Source organism: Podarcis vaucheri, assembly GCF_965113315.1.
Source record: "Podarcis vaucheri genome assembly, chromosome: 6".
Taxonomy (NCBI): Eukaryota; Metazoa; Chordata; class Lepidosauria; order Squamata; family Lacertidae; genus Podarcis; species Podarcis vaucheri.
The window spans coordinates 6,827,497-6,834,852 of NC_138764.1; positions in this window are offsets into that span (position 1 = coordinate 6,827,497).

The following is a 7,356-nucleotide window of genomic DNA, read 5'->3' on the forward strand; positions in this document are numbered from 1 at the left end:
GCCTTCTTCATGGTCCAGCTCTCACTTCCATACATCACTACTGGGAAAACCATAGCTTTAACTATACGGACCTTTGTTGGCAAGGTGGTATCTCTGCTTTTTAAGATGCTGTCCAGGTTTGTCATTGCTTTTCTCCCAAGGAGCAGGCTGTGCCGTTTGCCTGCTCATTTAGAAGATGTTTGAACAGGGGGGAAGAGATAGGGTTAAAAATATAGACCAATAGGAAAGCTGGAGGCGGAGCCTACATGTGTATAAAAGCGCTTGGCCGGAGGTTTGTTAGAGTTGTTGGTGGGCAGTTGGTTGGTTTTAGTGGGTTGGCTGGTTGGGAAAGGCAGTTGGAGAAGCAGTTGGTAGGCAGTTGGAGAGACAGTTAGGGCCGTGGGTTCTTGATTGAGGGGTGGTAGAAGAGATAGAGAGGGGAAAATAAGACTAAGAAAGTAAAGAGTAACGTTTGGAATGCCAAAAAAGTTTGTTTATGTCTGAAATAAAATACACTCTTCTTTATTATTGAGAACCTGACTAAAGCTGAAGTGATTTTACCAGGGAGGACCTGGTTGGTGGCAGCAGATTAGTGGTGTACGGGTCAATAGTCTGTGAGTTTGCCAACCCCTGGTTTATTCTGTTATATGAAACAATGGAAATAGCCCTCATGTTGTGAAGACAGAAAGAGAGGGATATCTGAGATTATTTAAGTAATTATTTTCTTAAATGGCACCTGCGCTCTTCAACACTGTCTTTGACTAAAACAGCCAATAGATACAAATGAACTTACTAGTGTATTTCTTATGTCTTGTAACAGGCCAGTTTGGTTGCTTCAGTGTACCACTAATCCTGGCCACGCCAGCTGGGAAGTCTCTTCCTGAAAACATGGTACACTATACTGCTTATATTGGGGGTGGGCTGAAGGGAGAGGGAGCAGAGGAGTGGGACAAGTTCTGAGGGGGACCAAGGGGAGGGGGATGTTTTCGGGAAGTTCAGGGGGAGGGGGCATATTGGGGGGTCAGGGAGAGGGAGCAGAGGAGTGGGACACGTTCTGAGGGGGACTCGGGTGAGGGGGGTGTTTTCGGGAAGTTCAGGGGGAGGGGGCATATTGGGGGGTCAGGGAGAGGGAGCAGAGGAGTGGGACAAGTTCAGAGGGGGACTCGGGGGAGGGGGATGTTTCCCGGACGTTCAGGGGTCAGGGGGGCATATGGGGGGTCAGGGAGAGGGAGCAGAGGAGTGGGACACGTTCTGAGGGGGACTCGGGTGAGGGGGATGTTTTCGGGAAGTTCAGGGGGCAGGGGGGCATATGGGGGGGTCAGGGAGAGGGAGCAGAGGAGTGGGACAAGTTCAGAGGGGGACTCGGGGGAGGGGGGTGTTTTCGGGAAGTTCAGGGGGAGGGGCATATTGGGGGGTCAGGGAGAGGGAGCAGAGGAGTGGGACAAGTTCAGAGGGGGACTCGGGGGAGGGGGGTGTTTCCCGGACGTTCAGGGGGCAGGGGGGCATATGGGGGGGTCAGGGAGAGGGAGCAGAGGAGTGGGACAAGTTCAGAGGGGGACTCGGGGGAGGGGGGTGTTTTCGGGAAGTTCAGGGGGAGGGGGCATATTGGGGGGTCAGGGAGAGGGAGCAGAGGAGTGGGACAAGTTCAGAGGGGGACTCGGGGGAGGGGGGTGTTTTCGGGAAGTTCAGGGGGAGGGGGCATATTGGGGGGTCAGGGAGAGGGAGCAGAGGAGTGGGACACGTTCTGAGGGGGACTCGGGTGAGGGGGATGTTTTCGGGAAGTTCAGGGGGAGGGGGCATATGGGGGGGTCAGGGAGAGGGAGCAGAGGAGTGGGACACATTCTGAGGGGGACTGGGGTGAGGGGGATGTTTTCGGGAAGTTCAGGGGGCAGGGGGGCATATGGGGGGGTCAGGGAGAGGGAGCAGAGGAGTGGGACAAGTTCAGAGGGGGACTCGGGGGAGGGGGGTGTTTTTGGGAAGTTCAGGGGGAGGGGGCATATGGGGGGGTCAGGGAGAGGGAGCAGAGGAGTGGGACAAGTTCAGAGGGGGACTCGGGGGAGGGGGATGTTTCCCGGACGTTCAGGGGGCAGGGGGGCATATGGGGGGGTCAGGGAGAGGGAGCAGAGGAGTGGGACACGTTCTGAGGGGGACTCGGGTGAGGGGGATGTTTCCCGGACGTTCAGGGGGCAGGGGGGCATATGGGGGGGTCAGGGAGAGGGAGCAGAGGAGTGGGACAAGTTCAGAGGGGGACTCGGGGGAGGGGGATGTTTTCCGGAAGTTCAGGGGGCAGGGGGGCATATGGGGGGGTCAGGGAGAGGGAGCAGAGGAGTGGGACAAGTTCAGAGGGGGACTCGGGTGAGGGGGATATTTCCCGGACGTTCAGGGGGCAGGGGGGCATATGGGGGGGTCAGGGAGAGGGAGCAGAGGAGTGGGACAAGTTCAGAGGGGGACTCGGGGGAGGGGGTTGTTTTCGGGAAGTTCAGGGGGAGGGGGCATATTGGGGGGTCAGGGAGAGGGAGCAGAGGAGTGGGACAAGTTCAGAGGGGGACTCGGGGGAGGGGGGTGTTTTCCAGACGTTCAGGGGGGCAGGGGGCATATTCAGGGGGGGTCAGGGAGAGGGAGCAGAGGAGTGGGACAAGTTCTGAGGGGGACTCGGGGGAGGGGGATGTTTTCGGGAAGTTCAGGGGGAGGGGGCATATTGGGGGGTCAGGGAGAGGGAGCAGAGGAGTGGGACAAGTTCAGAGGGGGACTCGGGGGAGGGGGGTGTTTTCGGGAAGTTCAGGGGGAGGGGGCATATTGGGGGGTCAGGGAGAGGGAGCAGAGGAGTGGGACAAGTTCAGAGGGGGACTCGGGGGAGGGGGGTGTTTTCGGGAAGTTCAGGAGGAGGGGGGCATATTGGGGGGTCAGGGAGAGGGAGCAGAGGAGTGGGACACGTTCTGAGGGGGACTCGGGGCAGGGGGATGTTTTCGGGAAGTTCAGGGGGCAGGGGGGCATATGGGGGGGTCAGGGAGAGGGAGCAGAGGAGTGGGACAAGTTCAGAGGGGGACTCGGGGGAGGGGGGTGTTTTCGGGAAGTTCAGGGGGAGGGGGCATATTGGGGAGTCAGGGAGAGGGAGCAGAGGAGTGGGACACGTTCTGAGGGGGACTCGGGTGAGGGGGGTGTTTCCCGGACGTTCAGGGGGCAGGGGGGCATATGGGGGGGTCAGGGAGAGGGAGCAGAGGAGTGGGACAAGTTCAGAGGGGGACTCGGGGGAGGGGGGTGTTTTCGGGAAGTTCAGGGGGAGGGGGCATATTGGGGGGTCAGGGAGAGGGAGCAGAGGAGTGGGACAAGTTCAGAGGGGGACTCGGGGGAGGGGGGTGTTTTCGGGAAGTTCAGGGGGAGGGGGCATATTGGGGAGTCAGGGAGAGGGAGCAGAGGAGTGGGACACGTTCTGAGGGGGACTCGGGTGAGGGGGGTGTTTTCGGGAAGTTGAGGGGGAGGGGGCATATTGGGGGGTCAGGGAGAGGGAGCAGAGGAGTGGGACACGTTCTGAGGGGGACTCGGGTGAGGGGGATGTTTTCGGGAAGTTCAGGGGGAGGGGGCATATTGGGGGGTCAGGGAGAGGGAGCAGAGGAGTGGGACACGTTCTGAGGGGGACTCGGGTGAGGGGGGTGTTTTCGGGAAGTTGAGGGGGAGGGGGCATATTGGGGGGTCAGGGAGAGGGAGCAGAGGAGTGGGACACGTTCTGAGGGGGACTCGGGTGAGGGGGATGTTTTCGGGAAGTTCAGGGGGAGGGGGCATATTGGGGGGTCAGGGAGAGGGAGCAGAGGAGTGGGACACGTTCTGAGGGGGACTCGGGTGAGGGGGATGTTTCCCGGACGTTCAGGGGGCAGGGGGGCATATGGGGGGGTCAGGGAGAGGGAGCAGAGGAGTGGGACAAGTTCAGAGGGGGACTCGGGGGAGGGGGATGTTTTCGGGAAGTTCAGGGGGCAGGGGGGCATATGGGGGGGTCAGGGAGAGGGAGCAGAGGAGTGGGACAAGTTCTGAGGGGGACTCGGGGGAGGGGGGTGTTTTCGGGAAGTTCAGGGGGAGGGGGCATATTGGGGGGTCAGGGAGAGGGAGCAGAGGAGTGGGACAAGTTCAGAGGGGGACTCGGGGGAGGGGGGTGTTTTCCAGACGTTCAGGGGGGCAGGGGGCATATTGGGGGGGTCAGGGAGAGGGAGCAGAGGAGTGGGACAAGTTCTGAGGGGGACTCGGGGGAGGGGGATGTTTTCGGGAAGTTCAGGGGGAGGGGGCATATTGGGGGGTCAGGGAGAGGGAGCAGAGGAGTGGGACAAGTTCTGAGGGGGACTCGGGGGAGGGGGATGTTTTCAGGAAGTTCAGGGGGCATATTGGGGGGTCAGGGAGAGGGAGCAGAGGAGTGGGACAAGTTCAGAGGGGGACTCGGGGGAGGGGGATGTTTCCCGGACGTTCAGGGGGCAGGGGGGCATATGGGGGGGTCAGGGAGAGGGAGCAGAGGAGTGGGACACGTTCTGAGGGGGACTCGGGGGAGGGGGATGTTTCCCGGACGTTCAGGGGGCAGGGGGGGCATATGGGGGGGTCAGGGAGAGGGAGCAGAGGAGTGGGACAAGTTCAGAGGGGGACTCGGGGGAGGGGGGTGTTTTCGGGAAGTTCAGGGGGAGGGGGCATATTGGGGGGTCAGGGAGAGGGAGCAGAGGAGTGGGACAAGTTCAGAGGGGGACTCGGGGGAGGGGGGTGTTTTCGGGAAGTTCAGGGGGAGGGGGCATATTGGGGGTCAGGGAGAGGGAGCAGAGGAGTGGGACACGTTCTGAGGGGGACTCGGGTGAGGGGGATGTTTCCCGGACGTTCAGGGGGCAGGGGGGCATATGGGGGGGTCAGGGAGAGGGAGCAGAGGAGTGGGACACGTTCTGAGGGGGACTCGGGTGAGGGGGGTGTTTCCCGGACGTTCAGGGGGCAGGGGGGCATATGGGGGGGTCAGGGAGAGGGAGCAGAGGAGTGGGACAAGTTCTGAGGGGGACTCGGGTGAGGGGGATGTTTCCCGGACGTGCAGGGGGCAGGGGGGCATATGGGGGGGTCAGGGAGAGGGAGCAGAGGAGTGGGACAAGTTCTGAGGGGGACTCGGGGGAGGGGGATGTTTTCGGGAAGTTCAGGGGGAGGGGGCATATTGGGGAGTCAGGGAGAGGGAGCAGAGGAGTGGGACACGTTCTGAGGGGGACTCGGGTGAGGGGGATGTTTCCCGGACGTTCAGGGGGCAGGGGGGCATATGGGGGGGTCAGGGAGAGGGAGCAGAGGAGTGGGACAAGTTCAGAGGGGGACTCGGGGGAGGGGGGAGTTTTCGGGAAGTTCAGGGGGAGGGGGCATATTGGGGGGTCAGGGAGAGGGAGCAGAGGAGTGGGACACGTTCTGAGGGGGACTCGGATGAGGGGGTGTTTTCGGGAAGTTCAGGGGGAGGGGGGCATATTGGGGGGTCAGGGAGAGGGAGCAGAGGAGTGGGACAAGTTCAGAGGGGGACTCGGGGGAGGGGGATGTTTTTGGGAAGTTCAGGGGGAGGGGGCATATGGGGGGGTCAGGGAGAGGGAGCAGAGGAGTGGGACACGTTCTGAGGGGGACTCGGGGGAGGGGGGTGTTTTCGGGAAGTTCAGGGGGAGGGGGCATTATGGGGGGTTAGGGAGAGGGAGCAGAGGAGTGGGACAAGTTCTGAGGGGGACTCGGGTGAGGGGGATGTTTCCCGGACGTTCAGGGGGCAGAGGGGCATATAGGGTGGTCAGGGAGAGGGAGCAGAGGAGTGGGACAAGTTCAGAGGGGGACTCGGGGGAGGGGGGTGTTTTCGGGAAGTTGAGGGGGAGGGGGCATATTGGGGGGTCAGGGAGAGGGAGCAGAGGAGTGGGACAAGTTCAGAGGGGGACTCGGGGGAGGGGGTGTTTTCGGGAAGTTCAGGGGGAGGGGGCATATTGGGGGGTCAGGGAGAGGGAGCAGAGGAGTGGGACAAGTTCTGAGGGGGACTCGGGGGAGGGGGATGTTTCCCGGACGTTCAGGGGGCAGGGGGGCATATGGGGGGGTCAGGGAGAGGGAGCACAGGAGTGGGACAAGTTCTGAGGGGGACTCGGGGGAGGGGGTGTTTTCGGGAAGTTCAGGGGGCAGAGGGGCATATAGGGTGGTCAGGGAGAGGGAGCAGAGGAGTGGGACAAGTTCAGAGGGGGACTCGGGGGAGGGGGGTGTTTTCGGGAAGTTCAGGGGGAGGGGGCATATTGGGGGGTCAGGGAGAGGGAGCAGAGGAGTGGGACAAGTTCTGAGGGGGACTCGGGGGAGGGGGATGTTTCCCGGACGTTCAGGGGGCAGGGGGGCATATGGGGGGGTCAGGGAGAGGGAGCAGAGGAGTGGGACAAGTTCTGAGGGGGACTCGGGGGAGGGGGTGTTTTCGGGAAGTTCAGGGGGAGGGGGGCATATTGGGGGGTCAGGGAGAGGGAGCAGAGGAGTGGGACAAGTTCTGAGGGGGACTCGGGGGAGGGGATGTTTTCGGGAAGTTCAGGGGGAGGGGGCATATTGGGGGGTCAGGGAGAGGGAGCAGAGGAGTGGGACACGTTCAGAGGGGGACTCGGGTGAGGGGGATGTTTCCCGGACGTTCAGGGGGCAGGGGGGCATATGGGGGGGTCAGGGAGAGGGAGCAGAGGAGTGGGACAAGTTCTGAGGGGGACTCGGGTGAGGGGGATGTTTCCCGGACGTTCAGGGGGCAGGGGGGCATATGGGGGGGTCAAGGAGAGGGAGCAGAGAAGTGGGACACGTTCTGAGGGGGACTCGGGGGAGGGGGGTGTTTCCTGGACGTTCAGGGGGCAGGGGGGCATATTGGGGAGTCAGGGAGAGGGAGCAGAGGAGTGGGACACGTTCTGAGGGGGACTCGGGTGAGGGGGATGTTTCCCGGACGTTCAGGGGGCAGGGGGGCATATGGGGGGGTCAGGGAGAGGGAGCAGAGGAGTGGGACAAGTTCTGAGGGGGACTCGGGGGAGGGGGATGTTTTCCGGAAGTTCAGGGGGCAGGGGGGCATATGGGGGGATCAGGGAGAGGGAGCAGAGGAGTGGGACAAGTTCTGAGGGGGACTCGGGGGAGGGGGATGTTTTCGGGACGTGCAGGGGGCAGGGGGGCATATGGGGGGATCAGGGAGAGGGAGCAGAGGAGTGGGACAAGTTCAGAGGGGGACTCGGGGGGGGTGTTTTCGGGAAGTTCAGGGGGAGGGGGGCATATTGGGGGGTCAGGGAGAGGGAGCAGAGGAGTGGGACAAGTTCAGAGGGGGACTCGGGGGAGGGGGGTGTTTTCCAGACGTTCAGGGGGGCAGGGGGCATATTGGGGGGTCAGGGAGAGGGAGCAGAGGAGTGGGACAAG